Source organism: Mytilus californianus, unplaced genomic scaffold (genome assembly GCF_021869535.1).
Source record: "Mytilus californianus isolate M0D057914Y unplaced genomic scaffold, xbMytCali1.0.p SCAF_9, whole genome shotgun sequence".
Lineage (NCBI taxonomy): Eukaryota > Metazoa > Mollusca > Bivalvia > Mytilida > Mytilidae > Mytilus > Mytilus californianus.
The window spans coordinates 58,717,745-58,737,965 of NW_026262745.1; positions in this window are offsets into that span (position 1 = coordinate 58,717,745).

Sequence of the window (20,221 nt, forward strand, 5' to 3'; positions counted from 1 at the left end):
ACTGACATTTTTGTGCTTTATAAAGAATATTTCCATAAAAAATTGGATGTGAAATACCTGAACGTATAAGAAGTCTGCATGTTGAGCTATATTTACAAATGATGTCCTTATACCGATGATAAAATTTAGTAAATGTTTTGACTAGTTTGTGATATCGAAAACCCTGGTGTATTAATTTTTCAGTAATACATAAATTTCTCTCGTTAAAATCTAAAACATTGTTACATACACGAGCGAATCGTACAAGTTGAGATATATAAATAAAAGCATGTATTTTATCTAAAACCTCTAAAGAATTTTTAACACACCAAACATAACTAATACCATTATTTTCATAAGCTTTATTACAAAAGTTAATAACAAGTTCTTTGATCGTAGTAAGGGAGGTAGTTAGAAGCACTGATAGATTGGTAGTAGAACACTTACTAGATGCGGAGATGAAACGGAATTTAAATGGTTTTTTGTGCAATTTAGGTAACCAGTACATAGTAGGGACTTTCAAATGTTCGGAAGATAGCCTGTTCCTGCAACTCCTTCAAGGCAGGCATGTGTGTTAACTCATGTCTTAAGTTTTTAATCAAATTCTTATAGAATCTTCACATACATAATAAAACTAAGACTGGAGATTTAAAATATAAATAAAAATAGAAAGATTTGTTTTTTTAATGATAAAAATTATCAGATATCCAAATTGAACTAATTTTTTGTTCATTATATGCCTATTATTGAGAAACTGATATCATTAAGCTGGCTGACCGCTGACCATTGATTTAACAATTTACTGATGCTCATCAATCAGTGAGTTCTGATGCATTACTCAGTGAGATGAATCACATACATGTATGATGTTCAGAACATGATGAAAACAAATCTACATTTCAGTACTCAAATTAAATCAAATCAAATATTTTATTGTCGTATAAACTTTACAGTTTGTGACCAACATGTATTAACACAATAAACATATATACATACATATCAAACAAACACAACAAATACAGCATCAAAATTTATAAAAACAAACAAGCTGTTAAGAGTCCCCTGCCCTCAGTTCTAATGACTTTTTCAAGAAGGATCCTAACTTATTTGTTTGTAAAGGTATTGATGGATTTAGTAAATAATGATTTTTTTCTTCTTCATTTAAATTATTAAAGTTATTATTTTCTGTACATATGTGTTCAAAAAAGGCATTTCTTAGTGTTTTATTATAATCACAATAGAGTAAAAAATGTTTCTCATCCTCTAGTATTTTACATTTATGACAAAGTCGTTCCTCTCTTGGGATTTTAAAATATCTCCCCTTTTCAATTAAGAGGGAGTGATCACTTAGTCTAAATTTAGTGATCATTGATAGTCAGTTGGTCACAATGGTTGAAAATAATGAACAAATCAAAAAACCATGTGAACACATTTTAACTGCCTGAGTACTCTGAACTTTCAATTATTCAATAAGCCAAGTGGTCTCAATTAATTATAACTGTAGTGTTTTTAAAGAATGCTAGTCGTTTCGTAACCTGGTGGTTTCGTACCTGGTCGATTTGTAACTGAGACGTTTCGTACCTGGTGTAATTATATATGGTTATAAAGTGTTAGTTTAAATTAATTAGTTTAAATTAAACAGTTAAAGAAAATATATAATCATATATAGATTAATTAACTAGTTTTGTCTGTAGAAGTGTATATCTCTGAGAATTGTCTATATATAATTTTATTGAAGCCAAAATAAATTTCGTGTTTTGTTCTTGTTATTACTTGTATTTAAAAATGATAAAAGTGTGCATCTAATAATAATAATTTTTAATTATTTAAAGGTGTTGAACTTAAATGGTTTTATGACTGCTATTGACAGGTAATAAAAAGTAATTACAGTAGGTGTAAAGTGATAAAGTGGAGTATTATAAATGGTCACAGTTTCAACATTCTGTAGTGATAGGCTCCAACATCGTCAGACTAAAAACAAGAAGCATGAAAGAAACAACTTATGATAGAAAAAAGAAGATTTATAGAGAACTTAGCAACATAAAGATGAGTGGTGTCAAGTATTGGAGACATCAATGCACGTGGCAGAAGACTAAATACTTTGATAAAAACGGGGTACATCTAAATAATGATGGAAAATTTAAATTCTTCTGTTCTATTCGTATGTGTGTAAAACTTTACTTGTAAAGTGTAAAATTATTTACTAAATAAATATAGATATATATACATCAATTAGTCTTTTTATTATTTTTAATCGAAACATTTTTCCGTGACCTACAACTCATATTATTATATATTTTTATAAGGTTACGAAACGTCTCAGTTACGAAACGACCTATAGTTAGTTACGAATCGACTAGGTATGAAACGACCAGGTTACGAAACGACCTGCACCCGTTTTTAAAATGGAATTGACCAATTACAGGTAAAACCTATTCCAAACCAGATTTACCCATTTTTAGAATGGATATAACTTAAATGGAATATACCATTCAATGCCAGACTAATCCATTTAGACATGGACTGAGCTGGTTTGGAAAGAACCATTAATATAAGCATACAGAACTTTAAAAAAAATGTAAAATAATTAACTTTGTATTCAGGGGTAATATGCTTGGTTTGGTAACAGATTGTCTTAGTGATCCAACAATAGAAGTTAAAGCCAATAATAATACTTACTCTGAAATATCTATCATTCAGAATGGTACACCATCAGTGTAGTTGTATGTATAAGTCAAACACCATTTATCATAATGGTGCATGATGTATATGTATACAAACATTTAAAGTGTTGTGCTATATCACAATTTGCTTATTACAGCTCCATATGGTTATCTGGTAAAAGAACATTATATCTGAAAAAAAGAATACATGAGGATATAAATACAATTGGCATGTATCGTGATACAGGGTTTCATCAAAAATCATGAATAAAAACTCTAGCAATGGTTTTTAGTAAGAGTAGCTCCCCTTGTATTAAAATTAAAATTAAACCAGGAAAAACTATCTGATAACTTGTATAAGAAGTCAAGTTTCTAGGCATGATTTTTTATTCAAAGCTTACAAATGCATGGTTAAATCATGTACAATATATAGAAAGTAGATGTTCACAAATCACATTTATTGATGATTGGGTCAAAGACTTCAGTACAGTTGTATATATAATCAATCTCCTCCTCTGATTTGAAAACTTAAAACCTTAAAAATATGTGCAGGTGCTCACAAATCTGCTTGAATAAGCAGACTGCAATGAGATGTTGGTGAACCAACATATGAATTAAAAAGAAAAAGTTGTATCACTTAAAGTTGTATCTTAATATATAATTAATTAGCCAGAATGACACAAACTCAACCAAAAACGGTTTAAAAGAAAATGATATCTACGAAATAAATAAGATAAAAGTTAAGAGAAGAAAGTGTCTTCTGACACAAACATGAAGAATGCTCCCCCCTCAAGCTTTGCTATTTTAAAAAGTTACAAAGAGGCTTAACTCTAGAACGGTAGGTGACTCACTGCCAAAATTTGAACTCTGTCATCTTTTAAGTTTCTTCATCCAAATTTTATGCGAGTTTCATAAAATTTGGATGAAGAAACTTAAGTTAGAGTGCTGACACGAAAATGGGACGGACGCATGGTTGGAAGGACGGATGAACAGAAAGACAGTCAAGGGAAAGTGTGAGAAAAAAGGGATTTTATACCTTGAGGATTTTTGGGGTGAGCTATAATTAATGGAAAAATAAATCTCACTTCCGACCCCGAAATATTTAACCACATATAATGTGAAAATGTCTCAGCTTCAAAAGGAGCCAACATATGTGTCCAAGTTAAGGATATGGTATAAAACCACTAATTCATAGCCCCATTGCTTTCTATGTTAAATTCTGCAATTTCAAGCATAAATGGCTACTTTGTCTTAAGTTCAAATAAAGTGGCAGTTATTTATGTCAAAACTGTACCTTATGCTGACTTGTTTAACCCCACCACATTCTTTATGTATGTGCCTGTCCCAAGTCAGGAGCCTGTAATTCAGTGGTTGTCGTTTGTTTATGTGTTACATATTTGTTTTTCATTCATTTTTGTACATAAATTAGGCCGTTAGTTTTCTCGTTTGAATTGTTTTACATTGTCATTTCGTGGCCTTTTTTAGCTGACTGTGTGGTATGGGCTTTGCTCATTGTTGAAGGCAGTACGGTGACCTATAGTTGTTAATTTCTGTGTCATTTGGGTCTCTTGTGGAGAGTTGTCTCTTTGGCAATCATACCACATCTTCTTTTTTATATTGTGCTGAAAAAATCAACATACCTTTAATTGCATATTAGAGCGTACTGGTTCCCGGAAGTTTGATAGTACAAAAACAGGAACTTCTGATCTGAACAACAGGCCAAATGAGCCCTCCTATCAAAATTTCATATACTTCTTTATTATTCAAATAAAACATTCAACAGGGGTTCTACAGTGATCCCTAGTCTCCAAGCTTTCATTTGATACTGAAACTACCCAAATATTCCCACTATTGACAAAGATACAGTTATGCATAGGAACTATTTTGTTTAAAATATGTACTACTTTCTTGTATGTTCTTTCCGACCGGGCCTGAATTAGTGGTTCTATACCATATGGGCAGAGGAATTGAGCAAAATGCTACCATTACTGCCTACTGTTGAACTAAGTATCCATTAAGTGCATGGCTTCACTTGACAGCTTTGGTGTCAAACACACTGTTAATTATAAATTAACCTCAATTACCTTAGCTTAAGCCAAGGTCATAAATAGTTTGTGTATTTCAAAGTTGTTTTACAAAAAAAAAAAATTGAGTTACTTCCCCTTTTTTGTCATTCACAATGTACTCCTTAAATTTATGATTATTTTGTAAAAACTTTAAATCTTTAGCAAATTGAATGCAAATACATATCAGAATATTACTGTCTATTATTTTTATACCTTACATGCCTTAGGAAAATTAAAAAATTAATATTTGAAAATTATTTTTTCATCTCTATTTCCTTTAAATGCTTATTTTTTTTTATTTGCGAGGGATTACCAGCAAGTCAAGGTAGTTAAAATCCACCCAGATTCTTTGAATACTACATATAGCTGAACAAATTGACCCATACTTTGAATCATGAGGCTTGTGACTTGATTTTATACTAAGAAAGAAACTAGAGGAGGGTGTATGGCTTGTCTTGACTTGATAAGAGTATAATACACTAATACTCCAAAGGCTTATAAATGAAATGTAAAAATAAAATGAAAGTTTTAAATTATTTTCATTTAATACTTAACCATGTTGACATGTTTTGGAAACGGTTCGATTTAAAATATAATAAAATGTCCCCTAAATACTTAAATTCACATGAAAAAAGTATGCATTATGACCCAAGATTTTCTTCTGCAGTGCAGATCATGACTTGCATTTTCATTTTCATAGGTTGACAGGTATGGTGGAAGATGAACTCCATTTTGCAACAATGTGTGCACAACTAAATACATCTAACTCTAGCATCTGAGCATGTCTAGAATGCAAATGCTTAAAGAAATGTCTGATATTGTACCAATTTTTTTGAATGAGTAATGGAAAAAAATGTGATTTTCTTTTTTTTTGTGAGAATATGACAAAATGATGAATATGTTAATGGCATAAGTGAGATGTTTAATTACAGAAACAATGTTAACAATTGTGCATGAACTTTAAAGTTAACAAATGCATGACATGCATTGTTTTACATGGATACCTTTCTTCTTTTCAATATTATCTCTTACTTAAATTGTGTCAATCAAAACCTATCTTTACCTGCAAGGGTGGTCAACATTCTATTTTGTAGTAGTAAGCATGGTAAGTAAATGTAGAAAACAATTCTTCAAAATAACATTCTTACTAGTTAATTAGTGACAATATTACCTACTTACTATAACTAGTGCAACACAGAACCCCACAGGTACTTGTGAACAGGATATCCTAAGAGTCCCCCTAAGTGGGAGTATCATGAATGGCCCCTACATGTATGTACATTGTTGTTAATTGTTTATTCATTTTTCTATTGAACATTTATTGAATTGTTTTCACTTGGAATATATGTTGAAGTTACTGACAGTCAGGGACACACAAAGGGTATAATCTTTATATCCACAACAGAGACCTACACACATGTATATATATATATCTACGTCTACAAGTTCTGTCCACAAGTATCGAGGACCCAACCGAGCGTGTGTAACATAAAATAATGTCCCCCATGAAATATTGTTTGTCGGACAAAATTTCATAATAACATACTGTCCAGGACAATATATGAAATAGTGTCATTGTCCTCAAAATTTGTTCACCTCCTTCTGGACAATACATGTATTTCAAATTTATTCAATATGAAATATTGCAATATTGTCCATGACAATGTTTCAATTTCACTGTGAAATTCTGTCCATGACAATATTTCACTGCGAAATACTGTCCACGAAAATGATTCTTAATCTAATTATATTTTCTCGGAGGACTGGGACATAATGCATGTAATGTATTGATGTTAGTATAATAGGCCAAGCTGAGGAATCCTAGCTCTGCCATGAAATTGTGAGTATTTCTTGAATTTTGTTAATAATTTTCATGAAAAGTATGACAGTCATGACAGTACAATAAATTGCTGCATAACTTTAAACGTGTTAACTAGGCAGGTTTGTTTATTATCATCAATCAAATAAAACACTTTAATAATATCATTATCCAAAAATATTAAATGTTTTAAACCTCCATTTGATGATCATGAGAAAATATTTCATGAATAGTAATCCATCTATTAAATATTACATATTGCAAGTCTTATTATATACACAATATTTATCCTTGGACCTATACAAAATTTCATACTATTCACCTTTGAAATATTGTCTGTATATGAAAAAAATTGAATATGGAAATTTGGCCTTCTCAGGACATTATTTCAAAGAAACAGACAAAATTTCATGATACAAAGTCATAGGACAGTCACAATATTTTGAAACAGGTGTGGGTTCATGGTCTTGTGGTTAATAAGACCAATTAAGCTACAGTGCTGAAGGTCCTGGGTTCAAATCTGACATATTTCCAATCAGGTGTTGGTAGACAAAATAATTACGGTTGACATACTTGGGTAGGACTGCTACGAATGATTCCGACAGTTATACACCATTGTGTAGATAAATTAATTTAGATTTACGGCATAATAAGTTTTACTGGAGTTGACAACCGAGAAATTGAAATATAACGGAATTTTGCGACCTGGTGATACTTTTCAAAAATGTGAGTTAAGTACCTTGTGTTATATTACATGTATTAAGGTATACAGGATTTTTTTTTTCTGAGACAAGTGCCTGTGTCCCAAACACTTCTATTGTACCCATACTGTAATCTAAACTAGAATTGGTACTTTGGGGGCCTCGATTGGTCAAAGTTGCCCCCTGCTTTGACCTGGAGATCAATCTGTCTGGTATCAGGTCCGTTCGCGCCCAATACACTTTCGCACCCTTCAGGTTCGCACCCCACACGTTCGTCCCTTAGGTCCGTTCGCACCCTACACTTTCGAACCCAATTTTTATTCAAATTCAAGTTGAATTATTAGATATTTTTTTATATGTATATGTTGTGTACAAATTGTAATGTTGTACAAATTATAATTTGTACAGAATTTTTGTACAAGTTATCAGTGTTTTATGAATCACTTAACACAAATGGATGATACAACGAAGTACACAATCTTTTGTTTTGCATATTTCTGTCATATTTCCATGACTACATGATACAGTCTTATACTGAGCATTGATACAAAAAACTTTATAAGAACACAAAAAGACTTTTTATGGATATAATTTTGGTATAAGGAGAAAAATAAAAATTGAATTTAAACCATTCACTCACAGGTGTCCTTGTTTCCAGTTTTAGGACAAGGAAAATAGCACTAAATGTTAGGTTGAAGTATATTAATTTGAATTTAAGAAATTAAACTGATAAATTTTAGAAGATAAACTTTTATCACCTGGTGCAAAAAAGTATGTGCCAAAAAAACTTATAACTTGTACAAAAACCCTGTACAAATTATAATTTGTACAAACTTACATCTTGTACACAACATATATACCAAAAAAAAAAATATATTTTCCTGAATAAAAATTGGGGAATTATTATATGAATGTTTTTTGTTTTTTTTTTCATCAATTTAAAACCAGCTAAATATGGTATTATTGTTGTGTGTTTGAAAATCATGATTGTTGTTTTAACTTGCTTTGATGTAAATGCTGCATGCATTTAGCTTGGCATGAGTAAAACATTGAAGATTTTAAAAGAAAAACACGAAAGATAATAGATAATTGATTTTAACAGCTTGGCCCCTTTGATCTCACTTTATTTTGAAACAATGAAAAAAAAAATTATATCACAACACTAACCAAAACATAATTTAAGATTTATTCAGCACAAAAAAAAACCCTGAGAATCTCACTTTATTTTGAAACAATGAAAACATAAATTTATAGCAATACACTAACCAAAAGATGATTAAGATTTATTCAACACAAAAAAAAAACGTTGTCAGAATCTTGCTTTATTTAGAAACAATGATTTTTTTTTATAGAAATACACTAACCAAAACATGATTAAAATTTATTCAACACAAAAAAATGTCAGAATCTCACTTTATTTTGAAACAATGAAAAAAAAAATATTTACAGCTATACACTTACCAAAACTCGATTACAAAATTATTAATCACAAAACCAATAAAAAGGGTGCGAACGTGTAGGGTGCGAAAGTGAAAGGGGGCGAACGTGAATGGGTGCGAACGTGTTTTTGGGCGAACGGACCTGGATTCAATCTGTCTCTTCAGATTGTCTGTCCCCGCCGAGTGTCCAGGTGGTTCTTATCCGAGTACTTCGGCTTCCTCCACCATAATAACAGACTTCCCGGTGTCCTAGAACTCCCTTTGTGTTGGGGTGGGGATTGTCCTTGTAAATATTGTTGTAAATACATTAGTGACACATCTCCATTAATCCCGATAGAGAGTGTACACGGATTCCACTGTACCCTCACAGTTATCGAGGGGTTCTCCGAATAACGGAGAAATGTACCAGACGAGTACATATACATATTGCTTTACACATTGAGTTACCTACCAATCTTATTCTTCTTGGTTGCGACTTGGACTATAACACTATTAGTCAGTCATGTCATAGGTTGCAACTTACACAGTTTAACTTTCTCTTCTCGTTTTGTATATAAATTGGGCCGTTGTTCTTTGCGTTTGACACTAGTCATCCTTAGCTAATCATCGCTGGGGACGTCATCGCTGAGCACGTTAGTCCACGGAGAGGACGCCAAGGAGAGATAACTGTGTCTGTATTATATATTTGAGATGTGTCATAGTTATCTCGCTTTAGATAAGTTTTAGGTTGACGGCTTATAACAAGAGATTTTAACATGTGTGAAGTAACATGAGGTTTTATAACATTTTTTAAATAACTCTCTAAATAAAGTTTCCATGAGACAGCAACCAAAATGTAATCGAAAAAGATGTTATGTAATATTTAAAATTACAAAGAAAGAAAACAAATATATACTGTATTTACACTTGACATCGATTTCAGCATAAATATGCAAGCCTTTGTAAATCTTCTTCTTCTTCTTCTAAAACAATTATAAATCTCAATATAATTTTTAAATGTATATTTTGAAATCGTCCTTTGGCAAAAATATCTGAACAATCTTATAGTATGTCCTCATATACCATATACAATGTACAAACAACTATACCTTCTCGATCATCAATTTTCTATGCCAAAAAAATCAATCAGGGTAGACAACATTATGACTTTTTTCTACAAGTATTTGAAACATTCCTGAGCTTGATTTATTTTTTTTTTAAATTTCGACTGAAAGGTCAATACCGCTAATAGAAGGTTTAACCAACGTCTTCAGCATGGATTTATTTTGATTTTCCCTAAACACTCCATAAATGTTCATCATATGTATACTATTCAAACGTCCTGAGGGAAGATTTATTGAGAGGACTACTGTTTTTTTGTTATAATTTTAAGTAATAGAATGTTCATAGCAGGGATGCATATTCAACATCTTGAGTTTTGATTTTTCTGATGTCCACTGAAAAGTCCTGTCATGACCATAAAAGGTGCGCCTTTCCAACGTCCTGAGCGTGGATTTATTCTGATGTACTTTAAAAATTGACTATAAAGTCATATACTGTGAATATAAAAAAAGAAGATGTGGTATGATTGCCAATGAGACAACTCTCCACAAGAGACCAAATGACATAGAAATTAACAGCTATAGGTCATCGTAAAATATACACAACCAATGTCCTGAGCGTGGATTTATTTTGTTATCGAAAAGTCGTATTAATATGCTCATAGAAGGTATGTATATCCAACGTCCTAAGCTTGGATTGATTCTGATGTCCACTAAAAAGTCATATAATGGTCATAGAAGATTGGTACATCTAACGTCCTGGGCGTAGATTAATTCTGATGTCCACTAAAAGTCATATGGTGGTCATAAAAGATTGGCAAATCCAACGTCCTGAGCGTGGATTAATTCTGATGTCCACTAAAAAGTCATATAATAGTCATAGAAGATTGGCACATCCAACGCCCTGAGCGTGGATTAATTCTAATGGCCACTAAAAAGTCATATAATGGTCATAGAAGATTGGCACATCCAACGTCCTGAGCGTGGATTAATTCTTGTGGCTTCTGAAAATTCATATAATGGTCATAAAACATTGGCACATCCAACGTCCTGAGCGTGGATTAATTCTGATGGCCACTAAAAAGTCATATAATGGTCATAGAAGATTGGCACATCCAACGTCCTGAGCGTGGATTAATTCTGATGGCCTCTGAAAATTCATTTAATGGTCATAGAACAATGGCACATCCAACGTCCTGAGCGTGGATTAATTCTGGTGTCCACTAAAAAGTCATATACTGGTCATAGAACATTGGCACATCCAACGTCCTGAGCGTGGATTAATTCTGATGGCCACCAAAAAGTCATATAATGGTCATAGAAGTTTGGCACATCCAACGTCCTGAGCGTGGATTAATTCTGATGGCCTCTGAAAATTCATATAATGGTCATAGAAGATTGGCACATCCAACGTTTTGAGCGTGGATTAATTCTAATGGCCACTAAAAAGTCATATAATGGTTATAGCAGATTGGCACAACCAACGTCCTGAGCGTGGATTAATTCTGATGGCCACTAAAAAGTCATATAATGGTCATAGAAGATTGGCACATCCAACGTCCTGAGCGTGGATTAATTCTGGTGGCCTCTGAAAATTCATATATTGGTCATAGAAGATTGGCACATCCAACGTCCTGAGCGTGGATTAATTCTGGTGTCCACTTAAAAGTCATATAATGGTCATAGAACATTGACACATCCAACGTCCTGAGCGAGGATTAATTCTGATGTCCACTAAAAAGTCATATAATTATCATTGAAGATTGGCACATCTAACCTCCTGAGCGTGGATTAATTCTAATGGCCACTAAAAAGTGATATAATGGTTATAGCAGATTGGCACATCCAACGTCCTGAGCGTGGATTAATTCTGATGGCCACTGAAAATTCATATAATGGTCATAAAACATTGGCACATCTAACGTCCTGAGCGTGGATTAATTCTGATGGCCACAAAAAAATCATATAATGGTCATAGAAGATTGGCACATCCAACGTTTTGAGCGTGGATTAATTCTAATGGCCACTAAAAAGTCATATAATGGTTATAGCAGATTGGCACATCTAACGTCCTGACGGTGGATTAATTCTGATGGTCACTAAAAAGTCATATAATGGTCATATAAGATTGGCACATCCAACGTCCTCAGCGTGGATTAATTCTGATGACCTCTGAAAATTCATATAATGGTCATAGAAGATTGGCACATCCAACGTCCTGAGCGTGGATTAATTCTGGTGTCCACTTAAAAGTCATATAATGGTCATTGAACATTGGCACATCATAGAAGATTGGCACATCCAACGTCCTGAGCGTGGATTAATTCTAATGGCCACTAAAAAGTGATATAATGGTTATAGCAGATTGGCACATCCAACGTCCTGAGCGTGGATTAGTTCTGATGGCCACTGAAAATTCATATAATGGTCATAGAACATTGGCACATCCAACGTCCTGAGCGTGGATTAATTCTGATGGCCACTAAAAAAATCATATAATGGTCATAGAACATTGGCGCATCATAGAAGATTGGCACATCCAACGTCCTGAGCGTGGATTAATTCTAATGGCCACTAAAAAGTGATATAATGGTTATAGCAGATTGGCACATCTAACGTCCTGACGGTGGATTAATTCTGATGGTCACTAAAAAGTCATATAATGGTCATATAAGATTGGCACATCCAACGTCCTCAGCGTGGATTAATTCTGATGACCTCTGAAAATTCATATAATGGTCATAGAAGATTGGCACATCCAACGTCCTGAGCGTGGATTAATTCTAATGGCCACTAAAAAGTGATATAATGGTTATAGCAGATTGGCACATCCAACGTCCTGAGCGTGGATTAATTCTGATGGCCACTGAAAATTCATATAATGGTCATAAAACATTGGCACATCTAACGTCCTGAGCGTGGATTAATTCTGATGGCCACAAAAAAATCATATAATGGTCATAAAACATTGGCACATCTAACGTCCTGAGCGTGGATTAATTCTGATGGCCACAAAAAAATCATATAATGGTCATAGAAGATTGGCACATCCAACGTTTTGAGCGTGGATTAATTCTAATGGCCACTAAAAAGTCATATAATGGTTATAGCAGATTGGCACATCTAACGTCCTGACGGTGGATTAATTCTGATGGTCACTAAAAAGTCATATAATGGTCATATAAGATTGGCACATCCAACGTCCTCAGCGTGGATTAATTCTGATGACCTCTGAAAATTCATATAATGGTCATAGAAGATTGGCACATCCAACGTCCTGAGCGTGGATTAATTCTGGTGTCCACTTAAAAGTCATATAATGGTCATTGAACATTGGCACATCATAGAAGATTGGCACATCCAACGTCCTGAGCGTGGATTAATTCTAATGGCCACTAAAAAGTGATATAATGGTTATAGCAGATTGGCACATCCAACGTCCTGAGCGTGGATTAGTTCTGATGGCCACTGAAAATTCATATAATGGTCATAGAAGATTGGCACATCCAACGTCCTGAGCGTGGATTAATTCTGGTGGCCTCTGAAAATTCATATATTGGTCATAGAAGATTGGCACATCCAACGTCCTGAGCGTGGATTAATTCTGGTGTCCACTTAAAAGTCATATAATGGTCATAGAACATTGACACATCCAACGTCCTGAGCGAGGATTAATTCTGATGTCCACTAAAAAGTCATATAATTATCATTGAAGATTGGCACATCTAACCTCCTGAGCGTGGATTAATTCTAATGGCCACTAAAAAGTGATATAATGGTTATAGCAGATTGGCACATCCAACGTCCTGAGCGTGGATTAATTCTGATGGCCACTGAAAATTCATATAATGGTCATAAAACATTGGCACATCTAACGTCCTGAGCGTGGATTAATTCTGATGGCCACAAAAAAATCATATAATGGTCATAGAAGATTGGCACATCCAACGTTTTGAGCGTGGATTAATTCTAATGGCCACTAAAAAGTCATATAATGGTTATAGCAGATTGGCACATCTAACGTCCTGACGGTGGATTAATTCTGATGGTCACTAAAAAGTCATATAATGGTCATATAAGATTGGCACATCCAACGTCCTCAGCGTGGATTAATTCTGATGACCTCTGAAAATTCATATAATGGTCATAGAAGATTGGCACATCCAACGTCCTGAGCGTGGATTAATTCTGGTGTCCACTTAAAAGTCATATAATGGTCATTGAACATTGGCACATCATAGAAGATTGGCACATCCAACGTCCTGAGCGTGGATTAATTCTAATGGCCACTAAAAAGTGATATAATGGTTATAGCAGATTGGCACATCCAACGTCCTGAGCGTGGATTAGTTCTGATGGCCACTGAAAATTCATATAATGGTCATAGAACATTGGCACATCCAACGTCCTGAGCGTGGATTAATTCTGATGGCCACTAAAAAAATCATATAATGGTCATAGAACATTGGCGCATCATAGAAGATTGGCACATCCAACGTCCTGAGCGTGGATTAATTCTAATGGCCACTAAAAAGTGATATAATGGTTATAGCAGATTGGCACATCTAACGTCCTGACGGTGGATTAATTCTGATGGTCACTAAAAAGTCATATAATGGTCATATAAGATTGGCACATCCAACGTCCTCAGCGTGGATTAATTCTGATGACCTCTGAAAATTCATATAATGGTCATAGAAGATTGGCACATCCAACGTCCTGAGCGTGGATTAATTCTAATGGCCACTAAAAAGTGATATAATGGTTATAGCAGATTGGCACATCCAACGTCCTGAGCGTGGATTAATTCTGATGGCCACTGAAAATTCATATAATGGTCATAAAACATTGGCACATCTAACGTCCTGAGCGTGGATTAATTCTGATGGCCACAAAAAAATCATATAATGGTCATAAAACATTGGCACATCTAACGTCCTGAGCGTGGATTAATTCTGATGGCCACAAAAAAATCATATAATGGTCATAGAAGATTGGCACATCCAACGTTTTGAGCGTGGATTAATTCTAATGGCCACTAAAAAGTCATATAATGGTTATAGCAGATTGGCACATCTAACGTCCTGACGGTGGATTAATTCTGATGGTCACTAAAAAGTCATATAATGGTCATATAAGATTGGCACATCCAACGTCCTCAGCGTGGATTAATTCTGATGACCTCTGAAAATTCATATAATGGTCATAGAAGATTGGCACATCCAACGTCCTGAGCGTGGATTAATTCTGGTGTCCACTTAAAAGTCATATAATGGTCATTGAACATTGGCACATCATAGAAGATTGGCACATCCAACGTCCTGAGCGTGGATTAATTCTAATGGCCACTAAAAAGTGATATAATGGTTATAGCAGATTGGCACATCCAACGTCCTGAGCGTGGATTAGTTCTGATGGCCACTGAAAATTCATATAATGGTCATAGAACATTGGCACATCCAACGTCCTGAGCGTGGATTAATTCTGATGGCCACTAAAAAAATCATATAATGGTCATAGAACATTGGCACATCATAGAAGATTGGCACATCCAACGTCCTGAGCGTGGATTAATTCTAATGGCCACTAAAAAGTGATATAATGGTTATAGCAGATTGGCACATCTAACGTCCTGACGGTGGATTAATTCTGATGGTCACTAAAAAGTCATATAATGGTCATATAAGATTGGCACATCCAACGTCCTCAGCGTGGATTAATTCTGATGACCTCTGAAAATTCATATAATGGTCATAGAAGATTGGCACATCCAACGTCCTGAGCGTGGATTAATTCTAATGGCCACTAAAAAGTCATATAATGGTCATAGCAGATTGGCACATCTAACGTCCTGAGCGTGGATATATTCTGATGGTCACTAAAAAGTCATATAATGGTCATAGAAAATTGGCACATCCAACGTCCTGAGCGTGGATTAATTCTGATGGCCTCTGAAAATTCATATAATGGTCATAGAAGATTGGCACATCCAACGTCCTGAGCGTGGATTAATTCTAATGGCCACTAAAAAGTCATATAATGGTCATAGCAGATTGGCACATCTAACGTCCTGAGCGTGGATATATTCTGATGGTCACTAAAAAGTCATATAAAGGTCATAGAAAATTGGCACATCCAACGTCCTGAGCGTGGATTAATTCTGATGGCCTCTGAAAATTCATATAATGGTCATAGAAGATTGGCACATCCAACGTCCTGAGTGTGGATTTATTCTGGTGTCCACTAAAAAGTCATATAATGGTCATAGAACATTGGCACATCCAACGTCCTGAGCGTGGATTAATTCTGATGTCCACTAAAAAGTCATGTAATTATCATAGAAGATTGGCACATCCAACGTCCTGAGCGTTGATTAATTCTGATGGCCACTAAAAAGTCATATTATGGTCATAGAAGATTGGCACATCCAACGTCCTGAGCGTGGATTAATTCTGATGGCCTCTGAAAATTCATATAATGGTCATAGAAGATTGGCACATCCAACGTCCTGAGCGTGGATTAATTCTGGTGTCCACTAAAAAGTCATATAATGGTCATAGAACATTGGAACATTATTATCTACGTTCATATCCGTAGATATGGATATTTCAACACCCTGAAGTATCCAAGTACACCCTGAGGCGCAGCCGAAGGGTGTATAGGGTACTGAAGGGTGTTAAAATATCCATATCTACGGATATGAACGTAGATAACGAATTTATCCCCGGTCTTAGTCTAAATCTGGCGATTTTTAGAGAAATTCGACCACAAAGTTTAACGTGAAACGACGTTTTTTTCATTTTTTAAATATCTTTTATTGAAATTTGGGAATTTGACATATTTTTAACGGGGTGTAGGGTACTACCTTTGGTAGAACCCTACATGTAGACAAATATAAGACGTTTTTAAACTAGAGACAGAGAAACTGAAATGGGTCGAATTTGGCGCGCAATGTTGTGAGAGTTACATCATAAACGGTGTGACGTCAACGTGGGTCATTTGCATAGCTAGGTCAGTAGTACCATTCATTGAAAATGTGGCTGCATACTGATGCATTTACTAAAATGAGTGCAAATAATCGATATAATAAGATAAAATCGTTAGTGGATTAAGTATTTAATTATACAGACATCATGGAAAATCTACAGAATTCGATATTTCATAAGGAACAACCATGGAACTAAGGAAAACGCGCTTGAAATTCCCCGATGTAATGGGTAGCAACGTCCGGGGATATTGGTTAGCAACACTCAGGGGCTATGGGTTTTGTAACGACGTGCGTTAACCAATCAAACTCCTAGAAATATACTAAGCCGGGGATAATGGCACATCCAACGTCCTGAGCGTGGATTAATTCTGATGTCCACTAAAAAGTCATGTAATTATCATAGAAGATTGGCACATCCAACGTCCTGAACGTGGATTAATTCTAATGGCCACTAAAAAGTCATAAAATGGTTATAGCAGATTGGCACAACCAACGTCCTGAGCGTGGATTAATTCTGATGGCCACTTAAAAGTCATATAATGGTCATTGAACATTGGCACATCATAGAAGATTGGCACATCCAACGTCCTGAGCGTGGATTAATTCTAATGGCCACTAAAAAGTGATATAATGGTTATAGCAGATTGGCACATCCAACGTCCTGAGCGTGGATTAGTTCTGATGGCCACTGAAAATTCATATAATGGTCATAGAACATTGGCACATCCAACGTCCTGAGCGTGGATTAATTCTGATGGCCACTAAAAAAATCATATAATGGTCATAGAACATTGGCACATCATAGAAGATTGGCACATCCAACGTCCTGAGCGTGGATTAATTCTAATGGCCACTAAAAAGTGATATAATGGTTATAGCAGATTGGCACATCTAACGTCCTGACGGTGGATTAATTCTGATGGTCACTAAAAAGTCATATAATGGTCATATAAGATTGGCACATCCAACGTCCTCAGCGTGGATTAATTCTGATGACCTCTGAAAATTCATATAATGGTCATAGAAGATTGGCACATCCAACGTCCTGAGCGTGGATTAATTCTAATGGCCACTAAAAAGTCATATAATGGTCATAGCAGATTGGCACATCTAACGTCCTGAGCGTGGATATATTCTGATGGTCACTAAAAAGTCATATAATGGTCATAGAAAATTGGCACATCCAACGTCCTGAGCGTGGATTAATTCTGATGGCCTCTGAAAATTCATATAATGGTCATAGAAGATTGGCACATCCAACGTCCTGAGCGTGGATTAATTCTAATGGCCACTAAAAAGTCATATAATGGTCATAGCAGATTGGCACATCTAACGTCCTGAGCGTGGATATATTCTGATGGTCACTAAAAAGTCATATAAAGGTCATAGAAAATTGGCACATCCAACGTCCTGAGCGTGGATTAATTCTGATGGCCTCTGAAAATTCATATAATGGTCATAGAAGATTGGCACATCCAACGTCCTGAGTGTGGATTTATTCTGGTGTCCACTAAAAAGTCATATAATGGTCATAGAACATTGGCACATCCAACGTCCTGAGCGTGGATTAATTCTGATGTCCACTAAAAAGTCATGTAATTATCATAGAAGATTGGCACATCCAACGTCCTGAGCGTTGATTAATTCTGATGGCCACTAAAAAGTCATATTATGGTCATAGAAGATTGGCACATCCAACGTCCTGAGCGTGGATTAATTCTGATGGCCTCTGAAAATTCATATAATGGTCATAGAAGATTGGCACATCCAACGTCCTGAGCGTGGATTAATTCTGGTGTCCACTAAAAAGTCATATAATGGTCATAGAACATTGGAACATTATTATCTACGTTCATATCCGTAGATATGGATATTTCAACACCCTGAAGTATCCAAGTACACCCTGAGGCGCAGCCGAAGGGTGTATAGGGTACTGAAGGGTGTTAAAATATCCATATCTACGGATATGAACGTAGATAACGAATTTATCCCCGGTCTTAGTCTAAATCTGGCGATTTTTAGAGAAATTCGACCACAAAGTTTAACGTGAAACGACGTTTTTTTCATTTTTTAAATATCTTTTATTGAAATTTGGGAATTTGACATATTTTTAACGGGGTGTAGGGTACTACCTTTGGTAGAACCCTACATGTAGACAAATATAAGACGTTTTTAAACTAGAGACAGAGAAACTGAAATGGGTCGAATTTGGCGCGCAATGTTGTGAGAGTTACATCATAAACGGTGTGACGTCAACGTGGGTCATTTGCATAGCTAGGTCAGTAGTACCATTCATTGAAAATGTGGCTGCATACTGATGCATTTACTAAAATGAGTGCAAATAATCGATATAATAAGATAAAATCGTTAGTGGATTAAGTATTTAATTATACAGACATCATGGAAAATCTACAGAATTCGATATTTCATAAGGAACAACCATGGAACTAAGGAAAACGCGCTTGAAATTCCCCGATGTAATGGGTAGCAACGTCCGGGGATATTGGTTAGCAACACTCAGGGGCTATGGGTTTTGTAACGACGTGCGTTAACCAATCAAACTCCTAGAAATATACTAAGCCGGGGATAATGGCACATCCAACGTCCTGAGCGTGGATTAATTCTGATGTCCACTAAAAAGTCATGTAATTATCATAGAAGATTGGCACATCCAACGTCCTGAACGTGGATTAATTCTAATGGCCACTAAAAAGTCATAAAATGGTTATAGCAGATTGGCACAACCAACGTCCTGAGCGTGGATTAATTCTGATGGCCACTAAAAAAGTCATATAATGGTCATAGAAGATTGGCACATCCAACGTCCTGAGCGTGGATTAATTCTGGTGGCCCCTGAAAATTCATATAATGGTCATAGAAGATTGGCACATCCAACGTCCTGAGCGTGGATTAATTCTGGTGTCCACTAAAAAGTCATATAATGGTCATAGAACATTGGCACATCCAACGTCCTGAGCGTGGATTAATTCTGATGTCCACTAAAAAGTCATATAATTATCATTGAAGATTGGCACATCCAACGTCCTGAGCGTGGATTAATTCTAATGGCCACTAAAAAGTGATATAATGGTTATAGCAGATTGGCACATCCAACGTCCTGAGCATGGATTAATTCTGATGGCCACTGAAATTTCATATAATGGTCATAGAACATTGGCACATCCAACGTCCTGAGCGTGGATTAATTCTGGTGTCCACTAAAAAGTGATATAATGGTCATAGAACATTGGCACATCAAACGTCCTGAGCGTGGATTAATTCTGATGGCCACTAAAAAGTCATATAATGGTCATAGAAGATTGGCCCATCCAACGTCCTGAGCGTGGATATATTCTGATGTTCCATGAAAAGTAATGCGTATTGATCCTCAATTTTTTATCCAAACTCATAGACAAGGTAATTTCTGCTCAAAATGGTCTATAATATATATTTCTCTTTCATCAAAAGTTTCATTTCTGCAAATTTGTTGGTCAGTTTAAGTAAACAATGACATCAAAAGCACTAT